The following is a 13,900-nucleotide window of genomic DNA, read 5'->3' on the forward strand; positions in this document are numbered from 1 at the left end:
GCTTCTTGACTCACATTTGCATATAAACCAGCGGACCCTAGTTCCAGACGCGCGTAACGTCGAACGACCCGTCTGAAAAAAAATTGGTGCGACACGAGGACTTCCCAGGAGGTCACCCATCCGAGTACTAATCTCGCCCAAACACACTTCACTGCGGAGTCCTGATGGGATCCGGTGCATTAGTGCTAGTATGATCGCACCTGTTTAATTTTGCGCTGCAAATACATTAACTCATTCTCCTTTCTTCCCACTCCCGTCATTTTTTTCCTTGTGCGTACGCACTGCACCTCCTGTTCTCGTTCTAATATCAAGTAAAATGCTACAGCGCCGTGACTCACATTTGCGAATAAACCTGAGGACCATAATTAGAGTCGCCCGTATCGTCGAAAGAATCATCTGCAAAAAAATGGGTGCAACACGAGGACTTCACAAGAAAATGGGTGAAATATAAGGACTTCGCAGGAGGTAACCCATGCTAGTACTACTCTCGCCCAAGCACCCTTACCTACGGAGTTCTAATAGAATCCGTTGCATTAGTGCTGGTATGATCGCACCTGTTTCATTTTGTGCTGAAAATACATACACTCCTTCTCCTTCCCTCCCCCTCCCATCAATTATTTCCTCGTGCGTTCACACTGCACCTCTCCTTCTCGTTCTAATATCGATTAAAATGCCCCTGCTTCTTGACTTACATTTTCGTATAAACCAGCGGACCCTAGTTCCAGTCGCGCGTAGCGTCGAACGACCCGTCTGAAAAAAATTGGTGCGATACGAGGACTTGCTAGGAGGTCACCCATCCGAGTACTACTCTCGCACAAGCACACTTAACTGCGGAGTTCTGATGGGATCCAGTGCATTAGTGCTGGTATGATCGCACTTGTTTAATTGCACGCTGCAAATACATAAACTCCTTCTCCTTTCTTCTCCCTGTCGTCATTTGTTTCCTTGTGCGTGCGCACTGCACCTACCGTGCTCGTTCTAATATCAAGTAAAATGCTACGGTGCCGTGACTCACATTTGCGAATAAACCTGAGGACCATAATTCAAGTCACCCGTATCGTCGAAAGAATCATTTGCAAAAAAATAGGTGCAACACGAGGACTTCCTAAGAAAATGGGTGAAATATAAGGACTTCGCAGAAGGTCACCCATCCTAGTGCTACTCTCGCCCAAGCACCCTTAACTTGCGGAGTTCTGATTGAATCCGTTGCGTTGGTGCTGGTATGATTGCTCATGTTTCATTCTGCGCTGCAAATACATACACTTTTTCTCCCTCCATCCCCCCTCCATCATTTGTTTCCTTGTGCGTGCACTCTACATCTCTCCTTCTCGTTCTAATATCGATTAAAATGCTCCTGCTTCTTGACTCACATTTGCGTATAAACCAGTGTACCCTAGTTCCAGTCGCGCGTAACGTCGAACGACCCGTCTGAAAAAAAAATTAGTGCGACACGAGAAATTCCCAGGAGGTCACCCATCCGAGTACAACTCTCGCCCAAGCATACTTAACTGCGGAGTTCTAATGGGATCCGGTGCATTAGTGCTGGTATGATCACACCTATTTAATTTTGCGCTGCAAATACATAAACTCCTTCTCCTTTTTTCCCCCTCCCGTCATTTGTTTCCTTGTGCGTGCGCACTGCAGCTCTCGTTCTCGTTCAAATATCAAGTAAAATGCCACGGCGTCGTGAGTCACATTTGCGAATAAATCTGCAGACCATAATTAAAGTCGCGCGTAACGTCAAACGGCACATCTGAAAAAAAGAAAATTGGTGCATTACGTGAACTTCCCAGGAGGTAACCCATCATTGTACTACTTTCGCCAAACCACACTTAACTACGGAGTTCTGATGGGATCCGGTGCATTTGTGCTGGTAAGATCGCACCTCTTTAATTTCGCGTACTTTTCTCGCCCAAGCACCCTTAACTGCGGAGTTCTGATAGAATCCGTTGCATTAGTGCTGGTATGATCCCTCATGTTTCATTCTGCACTGCAAATACATACACTCTTTCTCCTTCCATCCCCCCTCCCGTCATTTGTTTCCTTGTGCGTGCACTCTGCATCTCTCTTTCTCGTTCTAATATCAAGTAATATGCCCCGGCACCGTGACTCACCTTTGCAAATGAACCAGCGGTTTATAATTCCATTCGCGCGTAACGTCGAACAACCAATTCGAAAAAAAATAGGTTCAACACGAGGGCTTCCCAAGTGGTCACCCATCCGAGTACTACTCTCGCCCAAGCACACTTAACTACGGAGCTCTGATGGGATCCGGAGCTTTAGTGCTGGTATGATCGCACCTATTTAATTTCGCGCTGCAAATACATACACTCCTTCTCCTTTCTTCCCCCTCCCGTCATTTGTTTTCTTGTGCATTCAAACTTCACCTCTCATTCTCGTTCTAATATCGATTAAAATGCCCCTGCTTCTTGACTCACATTTGCGTATAAACCAGCGGACCATAGTTCCAGTCGCGCGTAACGTCGAACGACCCATTTAAAAAAAAATTGTTGCGATACGAGGACTTCCCAAGAGGTCACCCATCCGAGTACTACACTCGCCCAAGCACACTTAACTGCAGAGTTCTGATGGGATCAAGTGCATTAGTGCTGGTATGATGCCACTTGTTTAATTTTGCACTTCAAATACATACACTCCTTCTCTTTTCTTCCTCCTCCCGTCATTTGTTTCCATGTGCGTGCGCACTGCACCTCCCGTACTCGTTTTAATATCAAGTAAAATGCCACGGCGCCGTGACTCACATTTGCGAATAAACCTGCGGACCATAAATCAAGTCGCGCGTAACGTCGAAAGAATCATCTATAAAAAGATGGGTTCAACACGAGGACCTACCAAGAAAATGGGTGAAATATATGGACTTCGTAGGATGTCACCCATCCGAGTACTTTTCTCGCCCAAGCACCCTTAACTGCGGAGTTCTGATAGAATCCGTTGCATTAGTGCTGGTATGATCCATCATGTTTCATTCTGCACTGCAAATACATACACTCTTTCTCCTCCCATCCCCCCTCCCGTCATTTGTTTCCTTGTGCGTTCACGCTGCACCTCTCATTCTCGTTCTAATATCGATTAAAATGCCCCTGCTTATTGACTCACATTTGCGTATAAACCAGCGGACCCTACTTCCAGACACGCCTAACGTCGAACGACCCGTCTGAAAAAAAATTGGTGCGATACGAGGACTTCCCAGGAGGTCACCCATTCGAGTACTAATCTCGCCCAAGCACACTTAACTACAGAGTTCTAATGAGATCCAGTGCATTAGCGCTGGTATGATGCCACTTGTTTAATTTTGCGCTTCAAATACATACACTCCTTCTCTTTTCTTCCTCCTCCCGTCATTTGTTTCCTTGTGCGTGGGCAATGCACCTCCCGTACTCGTTCTAATATCAAGTAAAATGCCACGGCGCCGTGACTCACATTTGCGAATAAACCTGAGGACAATAATTCAAGTCGCGCGTAACGTCGAAAGAATCATCTGCAAAAAAATGGGTGCAACACGAGGACTTCACAAGAAAATGGGTGAAATATAAGAACTTCGCAGGAGGTAACCCATGCTAGTACTACTCTCGCCCAAACACCCTTACCTACGGAGTTCTGAAAGAATCCGTTGCATTAGTGCTGGTATGATCGCACCTGTTTCATTTCTTGCTGAAAATACATACACTCCTTCTCCTTCCTTCCCCCTCCCATCAATTGTTTCCTTGTGTGTTCACACTGCACCTCTCCTTCTCGTTCTAATATCGATTAAAATGCCCCTGCTTCTTGACTCACATTTGCGTATAAACCAGCGGACCCTAGTTCCAGTCACGCGTAACGTCGAACGACCCGTCTGAAAAAAAATATTTGCGACACGAGGACTTCCTAGGAGATCACCAATCCGAGTACTACTCTCGCCAAAGCACACTTAACTGCGGAGTTCTGATGGGATCCGGTGCATTAGTGCTGGTATGATCGCACCCGTTTAATTCCGCACTGCAAATACATAAACTCCTTCTCCTTCCTTCCCCCTCCCGTCATTTGTTTCCTTGTGCGTGCGCACTGCACCTCCCGTGCTCCTTCTAATATAAAGTAAAATGCTAGGGTGCCGTGACTCACATTTGCGAATAAACCTGAGGACCATAATTCAAGTCGCGCGTATCGTCGAAAGAATCATCTGCAAAAAAATGGGTGGAACACGAGGACTTCCAAAGAAAATGGGTGAAATATAAAGACTTCGCATGAGGTCACCCATCCTAGTGCTACTCTCGCCCAAGCACCCTTAACTTGCGGAGTTCTGATAGAATCCGTTGCATTGGTGCTGGTATGATTGCTCATGTTTCATTCTGCGCAGCAAATACATACACGTTTTCTCCCTCCATCCCCCCTCCCGTCATTTGTTTCCTTGTGCGTGCACTCTGCATCTCTCCTTCTCGTTCTAATATCGATTAAAATGCCCCTGCTTCTTGACTCACATTTGCGTATAAACCTGTGGACCCTAGTTCCAGTCGCACGTAACGTCGAACAACCCGTCTGAAAAAAAAATTAGTGCGACACGAGGACTTCCCAAGAGGTCACCCATCCGAGTACTACTCTCGCCCATGAACACTTAACTGCGGAGTTCTGATGGGATCCGGTGCATTAGTGCTGGTATGATCGCACCTGTTTAATTTTGCGCTGCAAATACATAAACTCCTTCTCCTTTCTTCCCCCTCCCGTCATTTGTTTCCTTGTGCGTGCACACTGCACCTCTCGTTCTCGTTCAAATATCAAGTAAAATGCCACGACACTGTGACTCACATTTGCGAATAAATCTGCGGACCATAATAAAAGTAGCGCGTAACGTCGTACGGCACATCTGAAAAAAAGAAAACGGGTGCAACACGAGAACTTCCCACGAGGTAACCCATCATTGTACTACTCTCGCCCAAGCACACTTAACTGCGGAGTTCTGATGGGATCCGGGGCTTTAGTGCTGGTAAGATCGCACCTCTTTAATTTCGCGCCGCAAATACAAACACTCCTCCTTTCTTCCCCCTCCCGTCATTTGTTTCCTTGTGCGTTCACACTTCACCTCTCATTCTCGACCCGTCTGAAAAAAAATTGGTGCGACACAAGAACTTCCCAAGAGGTCATCCATCCGAGTACTACTCTCGCCCAAGCACACTTAACTGCGGAGTTCTGATGGGATCCGGTGCATTAGTGCTGGTATGATCGCAACTGTTTAATTTTGCGCTGCAAATAAATAAACTCCTTCTCCTTTCTTCCCCCTCCCATCATTTGTTTCCTTGTGCGTGCGTACTGCACCTCTCGTTCTCGTTCAAATATCAAGTAAAATGCCACTGCGTCGTGATCCACATTTGCGAATAAATCTGCGGACCATAATTAAAGTCGCGCGTAACGTCGAACGGCACATCTGAAAAAAAGAAAATGGGTGCAACACGAGAACTTCCCAGGAGGTAACCCATCATTGTACTAGTTTCGCCAAAGCACACTTAACTGCGGAGTTCTGATGGGATCCGGTGCATTTGTGCTGGTGTGACCGCACCTGTTTAATTTTGTGCTGAAAATACATACACTCCTTCTTCCCTCCCCCCTCCCATCATTTGTTTCCTTGTGCGTTCACACTGCACCTCTCCTTCTCGTTCTAATATCGATTAAAATGCCCCTAATTCTTGACTCACATTTGCGTATAAACCAGTGGACCCTCGATCCAGTCGCGCGTAACATCGAATGACCCATCTGAAAAAAAATTGTTGCGATACGAGGACTTCTCAAGAGGTCACCCATCCGAGTACTACTCTCGCCCAAGCACACTTAACTGCAGAGTTCTGATGGGATCCAGTGCATTAGTGCTGGTATGATGCCACTTGTTTAATTTTGCGCTTCAAATACATACACTCCTTCTCTTTTCTTCCTCTTCCCGTCATTTGTTTCCTTGTTCGTGCGCACTGCACCTCCCGTACTCGTTCTAATATCAAGTAATATGCCCCGGCACCGTGACTCACCTTTGCAAATGAACCAGCGGTTTATAATTCCATTCGCGCGTAACGTTGAACAACCCATCCGAAAAAAAATAGGTGCAACACGAGGGCTTCCTAAGTGGTCACCCATCTGAGTACGACTCTCGCCCAAGCACACTTAACTGCGGAGTTATGATGGGATCCAGGGCTTTAATGCTGGTATGATCGCACCTGTTTAATTTTGCGCTGCAAATAAATACACTCCTTCTCTTTTCTTCCCCCTCCCGTCAATTGTTTCCTTGTGCATTCACACTGCACCTCTCATTCTCGTTTTAATATCGATTACAATGCCCCTGCTTCTTGACTCACATTTGCGTATAAACCAACGGACCCTAGTTCCAGTCGCGCGTAACGTCGAACGACCCGTCTGAAAAAAAAATTGTTGCGACACGAGGACTTCCCAGGAGGTCACCTATCCGAGTACTACTCTCGCCCAAGCACACATAACTCTAGAGTTCTGATGGGATCCGGTGCATTAGTGGTGGTATGATCGCACCCGTTCAACTTCGCACTGCAAATACATAAACTCCTTCCCCTTTCTTCCCCCTCCCGCCATTTGTTACCTTGTGCGTGCGCACTGCACCTTCCGTGCTCGTTCTAATATCAAGTAAATTGCTATGGTGCCGTGACTCACATTTGCGAATAAACCTGAGGACCATAATTCAAGTCGCGCGTATCGTCGAAAGAATCATCTGCAAAAAAATGGGTGCAACACGAGGACTTCCTAAGAAAATGGGTGAAATATAAGGACTTCTTAGGAGGTCACCCATCCTAGTGCTACTCTCGCCCAAGCACCCTTAACTTGCGGAGTTCTGATAGAATCCGTTGCATTGGTGCTGGTATGATTGCTCATGTTTCATTCTGCGCTGCAAATACATACACTTTTTCTCCCTCCATCCCCCCTCCCCTCATTTGTTTCCTTGCGCGTGCACTCTGCATCTCTCATTCTCGTTCTAATATTGATTAAAATGCCCCTGCTTCTTGACTCACATTTGCGTATAAACCAGTGGACCTTAGTTCCAGTCGCGCGTAACGTCGAACGACCCGTCTGAAAAAAAAAATTAGTGCAACAAGAGGACTTCCCCGGAGGTCACCTATCCGAGTACAACTCTCGCCTAAGCACACTTAACTGCGGAGTTCTGATGGGATCCGGTGCATTAGTGCTGGTATGATCGCAACTGTTTAATTTCGCGCTGCAAATACATAAACTCCTTCTCATTTCTTCCCCCTCCCGTCATTTGTTTCCTTGTGCGTGCGCACTGCACCTCTCGTTCTTGTTCAAATATCAAGTAAAATGCCACGGTGCCGTGACTCACATTTGCGAATAAAGCTGCGGACCATAATTAAAGTCGCGCGTAACGTCGAACGGAACATCTGAAAAAAAAAAAATGGGTGTAACACGAGAACTTCCCAGGAGGTAACCCATCATTGTACTACTTTCGCCAAAGCACACTTAACTGCGGAGTTCTGATGGGATCTGGTGCATTTGTGCTGGTATGATCGCACCCATTTAATTCCGCGCTGCAAATACATAAACTCCTTCTCCTTTCTTCCCCCTCCCGTCATTTGTTTCCTTGTGCGTGCGCACTGCACCTTCCGTGCTCGTTCTAATATCAAGTAAAATGCTACGGTGCCGTGACTAACATTTGCGAATAAACCTGCGGACCATAAATCAAGTCGCGCGTAACGTCGAAAGAATTATCTGCAAAAAAATGGGTGAAATATAAGGACTTCGCAGGAGGTCACCCAACCGAGTACTTTTCTCGCCCAAGCACCCTTAACTACGAAGTTCTGATAGAATCCGTTGCATTAGTGCTGGTATGATCCCTCATGTTTCATTCTGCATTGCAAATACATACACTCTTTCTCCTCCCATCCCCCCTCCCGTCATTTATTTCCTTGTGCGTGCACTCTGCATCTCTTTTTCTCGTTCTAATATCAATTAAAATGCCCCTGATTCTTGACTCACATTTGCGTATAAACCAGTGGACCCTCGTTCCAGTCGCGCGTAACGTCGAAGGACCCGTTTAAAAAAAAAATTAGTGTGACATGAGGACTTCCCAGGAGGTCACCCATCCGAGTACTACTCTCGCCCAAGCACACTAAACTGCAGAGTTCTGATGGGATCCGATGCATTAGTGCTGGTATGATCGCACCTGTTTCATTTCGTGCTGAAAATACATACACTCCTTCTCCTTCCCTCCCCCTCCCCTCAATTGTTTCCTTGTGCGTTCACACTGCACCTCTCCTTCTCGTTCTAATATCGATTAAAATGCCCCTGCTTCTTGACTCACAATTGCGTATAAACCAGCGGACCCCAGTTCCAGTCGCGCGTAACGTCGAACGACCCTTCTGAAAAAAAATTGGTGCGACACAAGGACTTCCCAGGAAGTCACCCATCCGAGTACTACTCTCGTCCAAGCACACTTAATTGCGGAGTTCTGATGGGATCCGGTGCATTAGTGCTGGTATGATCGCACCCCTTTAATTCCACGCTGCAAATACATAAACTCCTTCTCCTCTCTTCCCCCTCCCGTCATTTGTTTCCTTGTGCGTGCGCACTGCACCTCCCATGCTCGTTCTAATATCAAGTAAAATGCTATGGTGCCGTGACTCACATTTGCAAATAAACTTGAGGACCATAATTCAAGTCGCGCGTATCGTCGAAAGAATTATCTGCAAAAAAATGGGTGCAACACGACGACTTCCTGAGAAAATGGGTGAAATATAAGGACTTCGCATGAGGTCACCCATCCTAGTGCTACTCTTGCCCAAGCACCCTTAACTTGTGGAGTTCTGATAGAATCCGTTGCATTGGTGCTGGTATGATTGCTCATGTTTCATTCTGCGCTGCAAATACATATACATTTTCTCCCTCCATCCCCCCTCCCGTTATTTGTTTCCTTCTGCGTGCACTCTGCATCTCTCCTTCTCGTTCTAATAACGATTAAAATGCCCCTGCTTCTTGACTCACATTTGCGTATAAACCAGTGGACCCCTAGTTCCAGTCGCGCGTAACGTCGAACGACCCGTCTAAAAAAAAATTAGTGCGACACAACGACTTCCCAGGAGGTCACCCATCCGAGTACTACTCTCGCCCAAGCACACTTAACTGCGGAGTTCTGATGTGATCCGATGCATTAGTGCTGGTATGATCGCACCTATTTAATTTTGCGCTGCAAATACATAAATTCCTTCCCCTTTCTTCCCCCACCCGTCATTTGTTTCCTTGTGCGTGCGCACTGTACCTCTCTTTCTCGTTCAAATATCAAGTAAAATGCCACGGTGCCGTGACTCACATTTGCGAATAAATCTGCGGACCATAATTAAAGTCGCGCGTAACGTCGAACGACACATCTGAAAAAAAGAAAATGGAGCAACACGAGAACTTCCCAGGAGGTAACCCATCATTGTACTACTTTCCCCAAAGCACACATAACTGCGGAGTTCTGATGGGATCCGGTGCATTTGTGCTGGTGTGACCGCACATGTGTAATTTCGTGCTGAAAATACATACACTCTTTCTTCCCTCCCCCCCTCCCATCATTTGTTTCCTTGTGGGTTCACACTGCACCTCTCCTTCTCGTTCTAATATCGATTAAAATGCCCCTGATTCTTGACTCACATTTGCGTATAAACCAGCGGACCATAGTTCCAGTCGCGCGTAACGTCGAACGACCCATCTGAAAAAAAATTGTTGTGATACGAGGACTTCCCAAGAGATCACCCATCCGAGTACTACTCTCGCCCAAGCACACTTAACTGCAGAGTTATGATGGGATCCAGTGCATTAGTGCTGGTATGATGCCACTTGTTTAATTTTTTGCTTCAAATACATACACTCTTTCTCTTTTCTTCCTCATCCCGTCATTTGTTTCCTTGTGCGTGCGCACTGCACCTCCTGTACTCATTCTAATATCAAGTAAAATGCCACGGCGCCGTGACTCACATTTGCGAATAAACCTGCGGACCATAAATCAAGTCGCGCGTAACGTCGAAAGAATCATATGAAAAAAAAAATGGCTGCAACACGAGAACTTCTCATGAGGTAACCCATCATTGTACTACTTTCGCCACAGCACACTTAACTGCGGAGTTCTGATGGGATCCAGTGCATTTGTGCTGGTGTGACCGCACCTGTTTAATTTCGTGCTGAAAATACATACACTCCTTCTTCCCTCCCTCCCACCCATCATTTGTTTCCTTGTGCGTTCACACTGCAACTCTCCTTCTCGTTCTAATATCGATTAAAATGCCCCTGATTCTTGACTCACATTTGCCTATAAACCAGCGGACCATAGTTCCAGTCGCGCGTAACGTTGAACGACCCATCTGAACAAAAATTGTTGCGATACGAGGACTTCCAAAGAGGTCACCCATCCGAGTACTACTCTCGACCAAGCACAGTTAACTGCAGATTTCTGATGGGATCCAGTGCATTAGTGCTGGTATGATGCCACTTGTTTAATTTTGCGCTTCAAATACATACACTCCTTCTCTTTTCTTCCTCATCCCGTCATTTGTTTCCTTGTGCGTGCGCACTGCACCTCCTGTACTCGTTCTAATATCAAGTAAAATGCCACGGCGCCGTGACTCACATTTGCGAATAAACCTGCGGACCATAAATCAGCACGAAATGAAACAGGTGCAATCATACCAGCACTAATGCAACAGATTCTATCAGAACTCCGTAGGTAAGGGTGCTTGGGCGAGAGTAGTACTAGCATGGGTTACCTCCTACGAAGTCCTTATATTTCACCCATTTTCTTGTGAAATCCTCGTGTCGCACTAATTTTTTTTCAGACGGGTCGTTCGACGTTACGCGCGTCTGGAACTAGGGTCCCCTAGTTTATACGCAAATGTGAGTCAAGAAGCAGGGGCATTTTAATCGATATTAGAACGAGAATGAGAGGTGAAGTGTGAACGCACAAGGAAACAAATTACGGGAGGGGGAAGAAAGGAGAAGGAGTGTATGTATTTGCAGCGCGGAATTAAAAGGGTGCGATCATACCAGCACTAATGCACCGGATCCCATCAGAACTCCGCAGTTAAGTGTGCTTGGGCGAGAGTAGTACTCGGGTGGGTGACCTCCTGGGAAGTCTTTGTGTCGCACAAATTTATTTTCAGACGGGTCGTTCGACGTTACGCGCGACTTGAACTAGGGTCCGCTGGTTTATACGCAAATGTGAATCAAGAAGCATAGGCATTTTAATCGATATTAGAACGAGAAGGAGAGGTGCAGTGTGAACGCACAAGGAAACAATTGATGGGAGGGGGAGGGAAGGAGAAGGAGTGTATGTATTTTTAGCACGAAATGAAACAGGTGCGATCATACCAGCACTAATGCAACGGATTCTATCAGAACTCCGTAGGTAAGGGTGCTTGGACGAGAGTAGTACTAGCATGGGTTACCTCCTGCGAAGTCCTTATATTTCACCAATTTTCTTGCGAAGTCCTCGTGTTGCACCCATTTTTTTTTTTTCAGATGTGCCGTTCGACGTTACGCGCGACTTTAATTATGGTCTGCAGATTTATTCGCAAATGGGAGTCACGGCGCCGTGGCATTTTACTTGATATTTGAACGAGAACGAGAGGTGCAGTGCGCACGCACAAAAAAACAAATGACGGGAGGGGGAAGAAAGGGGAATGAGTTTATGTATTTGCAGCGCAAAATTAAACAGTTGCGATCATACCAGCACTAATGCACCGGATCCCATCAGAACTCCGCAGTGAAGTGTGCTTGGGCGAGATTAGTACTCGGATGGGTGACCTCCTTGGAAGTCCTCGTGTCGCACCAATTTTTTTTCAGACGGGTCGTTCGACGTTACGCGCGTCTGGAACTAGGGTCCGCTGGTTTATACGCAAATGTGAGTCAAGAAGCAGGGGCATTTTAATCGATATTTGAACGAGAATGAGAGGTGAAGTGTGAACGCACAAAGAAACAAATGACGGGAGGGGGAAGAAAGGAGAAGGAGTGTATGTATTTGCAGTGCGAAATTAAACAGGTGCGATCATACTAGCACTAAAGCTCCGGATCCCATCAGAACTCCGCAGTTAAGTGTGCTTGGGCGAGAGTAGTACTCGGATGGGTGACCACTTGGGAAGCCCTCGTGTTGCACCTATTTTTTTTCGGATGGGTTGTTCGACGTTACGCGCGAATGGAATTATAAACCGCAGGTTCATTTGCAAAGGTGAGTCACGGTGCCGAGACATATTACTTGATATTAGAACGAGAAATAGAGATGCAGAGTGCACGCACAAGGAAACAAATGATGGGAGGGGGGATGGAAGGAGAAAGAGTGTATGTATCTGTAGTGCAGAATGAAACATGAGGGATCATACCAGCACTAATGCAACGGATTCTATCAGAACTCCGCAGTTAAGGGTGTTTGGGCGAGAAAAGTACTCGGATGCGTGACCTCCTGCGAAGTCCTTATATTTCACCCATCTTCTTGGGAGGTCCTCGTGTTGCACCCATCTTTCTGCAGATGATTCTTTCGACGTTACGCGCGACTTGATTTATGGTCCGTAGGTTTATTCGCAAATGTGAGTCACGGCGCCGTGACATTTTACTTGATATTAGAACGAGTACGGGAGGTGCAGTGCGCACGCACAAGGAAACAAATGACGGGAGGAGGAAGAAAAGATTAGGAGTGTATGTATTTGAAGCGCAAAATTAAACAAGTGGCATCATACCAGCACTAATGCACTGGATCCCATCAGAACTCTGCAGTTAAGTGTGCTTGGGCGAGAGTAGTACTCGGATGGGTGACCTGTTGAGAAGTCCTCGTATCGCAACAATTTTTTTTTCAGATAGGTCGTTCGACATTACGCGCGTTTGGAACTATGGTCCGTTGGTTTATACGCAAATGTGAATCAAGAATCAAGGGCATTTTAATCGATATTAGAACGAGAATGAGAGGTGCAATGTGAACGCAAAAGGAAACAAATGATGGGAGGGCGGGAGGGAAGAAGGAGTGTATGTATTTTCAGCACGAAATTAAACAGGTGCGGTCACACCAGCACAAATGCACCGGATCCCATCAGAACTCCGCAGTTAATTGTGCTTTGGCGAAAGTAGTACAATGATGGGTTACCTCTTGGGAAGTTCTCGTGTTGCACCCATTTTTTTTTTCAGTTGTGCCGTTCGACGTTACGCGCGACTCTAATTATGGTCCGCAGATTTATTCGCAAATGTGAGTCACGGCGCCGTGGCTTTTTTCTTGATATTTGAACGAGAAAGAGAGGTTCAGTGCGCACGCACAAGGAAACAAATAACGGGAGGGGGAAGAAAGGAGAAGGAGTTTATGTATTTGCAGCGCGAAATTAAACAGGTGCGATCATACCAGCACTAATGCACCGGATCCCATTAGAACTCCGCAGTTAAGTGTGCTTGGGTCCGAGTAGTACTCGGATGGGTGACCTCTTGGGAAGTCCTCGTATCGCAACAATTTTTTTTCAGATGAGTCATTCGACGTTACGAGCGACTGGAACTATGGTCCGCTAGTTTATATGCAAATGTGAGTCAAGAATCAGGGGCATTTTAATCGATATTAGAACGAGAAGGAGAGGTGCAGTGTGAACGCACAAGGAAACAAATGGTGGGAGGGGGGGAGGGAAGAAGGAGTGTATGTATTTGCAGCGCGAAATTAAACAATTGCGATCATACCAGCACAAATGCACCGGATCCCATCAAAACTCCGCAGTTAAGTGTGCTTTGGCGAAAGTATTACAATGATGGGTTACCTCGTGGGAAGTTCTCGTGTTGCACCCATTTTCTTTTTTTCAGATGTGCTGTTCAACGTTATGCGCGACTTTAATTATGGTCCGCAGATTTAATCACAAATGTGAGTCACGGTGTCGTGGCATTTTACTTG

General features: G+C 46.3%; 4 non-coding genes and 25 pseudogenes across 4 annotated transcripts; 7 read left to right on the forward strand and 22 right to left on the reverse strand.

Moving 5' to 3' along the window:
* Positions 1–83: 83 nt before the first annotated feature.
* LOC148243029 (5S ribosomal RNA) lies at positions 84–202 on the reverse strand (annotated as a pseudogene).
* Positions 203–760: 558 nt separating this feature from the next.
* LOC148243030 (5S ribosomal RNA) lies at positions 761–879 on the reverse strand (annotated as a pseudogene).
* A 561-nt stretch (positions 880–1,440) lies between these two features.
* Positions 1,441–1,559, reverse strand: LOC148243031 (5S ribosomal RNA; annotated as a pseudogene).
* Positions 1,560–1,768: 209 nt separating this feature from the next.
* On the reverse strand, positions 1,769–1,887 carry LOC148243032 (5S ribosomal RNA; annotated as a pseudogene).
* Positions 1,888–2,183: 296 nt separating this feature from the next.
* Positions 2,184–2,302, reverse strand: LOC148243033 (5S ribosomal RNA; annotated as a pseudogene).
* Positions 2,303–2,507: 205 nt separating this feature from the next.
* On the reverse strand, positions 2,508–2,625 carry LOC148243034 (5S ribosomal RNA; annotated as a pseudogene).
* Positions 2,626–3,186: 561 nt separating this feature from the next.
* Positions 3,187–3,305, reverse strand: LOC148243035 (5S ribosomal RNA; annotated as a pseudogene).
* A 559-nt stretch (positions 3,306–3,864) lies between these two features.
* Positions 3,865–3,983, reverse strand: LOC148243036 (5S ribosomal RNA; annotated as a pseudogene).
* Positions 3,984–4,545: 562 nt separating this feature from the next.
* Positions 4,546–4,664, reverse strand: LOC148243037 (5S ribosomal RNA). The gene has a single exon (XR_015815335.1). It is a non-coding gene; the product is annotated as a 5S ribosomal RNA (ribosomal RNA).
* A 209-nt stretch (positions 4,665–4,873) lies between these two features.
* LOC148243038 (5S ribosomal RNA) lies at positions 4,874–4,992 on the reverse strand (annotated as a pseudogene).
* A 111-nt stretch (positions 4,993–5,103) lies between these two features.
* Positions 5,104–5,222, reverse strand: LOC148243039 (5S ribosomal RNA). Its single transcript, XR_015815320.1, has one exon. It is a non-coding gene; the product is annotated as a 5S ribosomal RNA (ribosomal RNA).
* Positions 5,223–5,431: 209 nt separating this feature from the next.
* Positions 5,432–5,550, reverse strand: LOC148243040 (5S ribosomal RNA; annotated as a pseudogene).
* Positions 5,551–5,753: 203 nt separating this feature from the next.
* LOC148243041 (5S ribosomal RNA) lies at positions 5,754–5,871 on the reverse strand (annotated as a pseudogene).
* Positions 5,872–6,077: 206 nt separating this feature from the next.
* On the reverse strand, positions 6,078–6,196 carry LOC148243042 (5S ribosomal RNA; annotated as a pseudogene).
* A 206-nt stretch (positions 6,197–6,402) lies between these two features.
* On the reverse strand, positions 6,403–6,521 carry LOC148243043 (5S ribosomal RNA; annotated as a pseudogene).
* Positions 6,522–7,084: 563 nt separating this feature from the next.
* Positions 7,085–7,203, reverse strand: LOC148243044 (5S ribosomal RNA; annotated as a pseudogene).
* Positions 7,204–7,412: 209 nt separating this feature from the next.
* On the reverse strand, positions 7,413–7,531 carry LOC148243045 (5S ribosomal RNA; annotated as a pseudogene).
* Positions 7,532–8,062: 531 nt separating this feature from the next.
* On the reverse strand, positions 8,063–8,181 carry LOC148243046 (5S ribosomal RNA; annotated as a pseudogene).
* A 205-nt stretch (positions 8,182–8,386) lies between these two features.
* LOC148243047 (5S ribosomal RNA) lies at positions 8,387–8,505 on the reverse strand (annotated as a pseudogene).
* A 562-nt stretch (positions 8,506–9,067) lies between these two features.
* On the reverse strand, positions 9,068–9,186 carry LOC148243048 (5S ribosomal RNA; annotated as a pseudogene).
* Positions 9,187–9,394: 208 nt separating this feature from the next.
* LOC148243049 (5S ribosomal RNA) lies at positions 9,395–9,513 on the reverse strand (annotated as a pseudogene).
* Positions 9,514–10,043: 530 nt separating this feature from the next.
* LOC148243050 (5S ribosomal RNA) lies at positions 10,044–10,162 on the reverse strand (annotated as a pseudogene).
* An 858-nt stretch (positions 10,163–11,020) lies between these two features.
* LOC148243051 (5S ribosomal RNA) lies at positions 11,021–11,139 on the forward strand. Its single transcript, XR_015815480.1, has one exon. It is a non-coding gene; the product is annotated as a 5S ribosomal RNA (ribosomal RNA).
* A 563-nt stretch (positions 11,140–11,702) lies between these two features.
* On the forward strand, positions 11,703–11,821 carry LOC148243052 (5S ribosomal RNA; annotated as a pseudogene).
* A 205-nt stretch (positions 11,822–12,026) lies between these two features.
* On the forward strand, positions 12,027–12,145 carry LOC148243053 (5S ribosomal RNA). The gene has a single exon (XR_015815903.1). It is a non-coding gene; the product is annotated as a 5S ribosomal RNA (ribosomal RNA).
* A 561-nt stretch (positions 12,146–12,706) lies between these two features.
* On the forward strand, positions 12,707–12,824 carry LOC148243054 (5S ribosomal RNA; annotated as a pseudogene).
* A 205-nt stretch (positions 12,825–13,029) lies between these two features.
* On the forward strand, positions 13,030–13,148 carry LOC148243055 (5S ribosomal RNA; annotated as a pseudogene).
* A 207-nt stretch (positions 13,149–13,355) lies between these two features.
* LOC148243056 (5S ribosomal RNA) lies at positions 13,356–13,474 on the forward strand (annotated as a pseudogene).
* Positions 13,475–13,678: 204 nt separating this feature from the next.
* Positions 13,679–13,797, forward strand: LOC148243057 (5S ribosomal RNA; annotated as a pseudogene).
* The last annotated feature ends 103 nt before the right edge of the window (positions 13,798–13,900 follow it).

Source organism: Carica papaya, chromosome 8 (genome assembly GCF_054855325.1).
Source record: "Carica papaya isolate Zhongbai chromosome 8, ASM5485532v1, whole genome shotgun sequence".
NCBI classification, from domain to species: Eukaryota; Viridiplantae; Streptophyta; class Magnoliopsida; order Brassicales; family Caricaceae; genus Carica; species Carica papaya.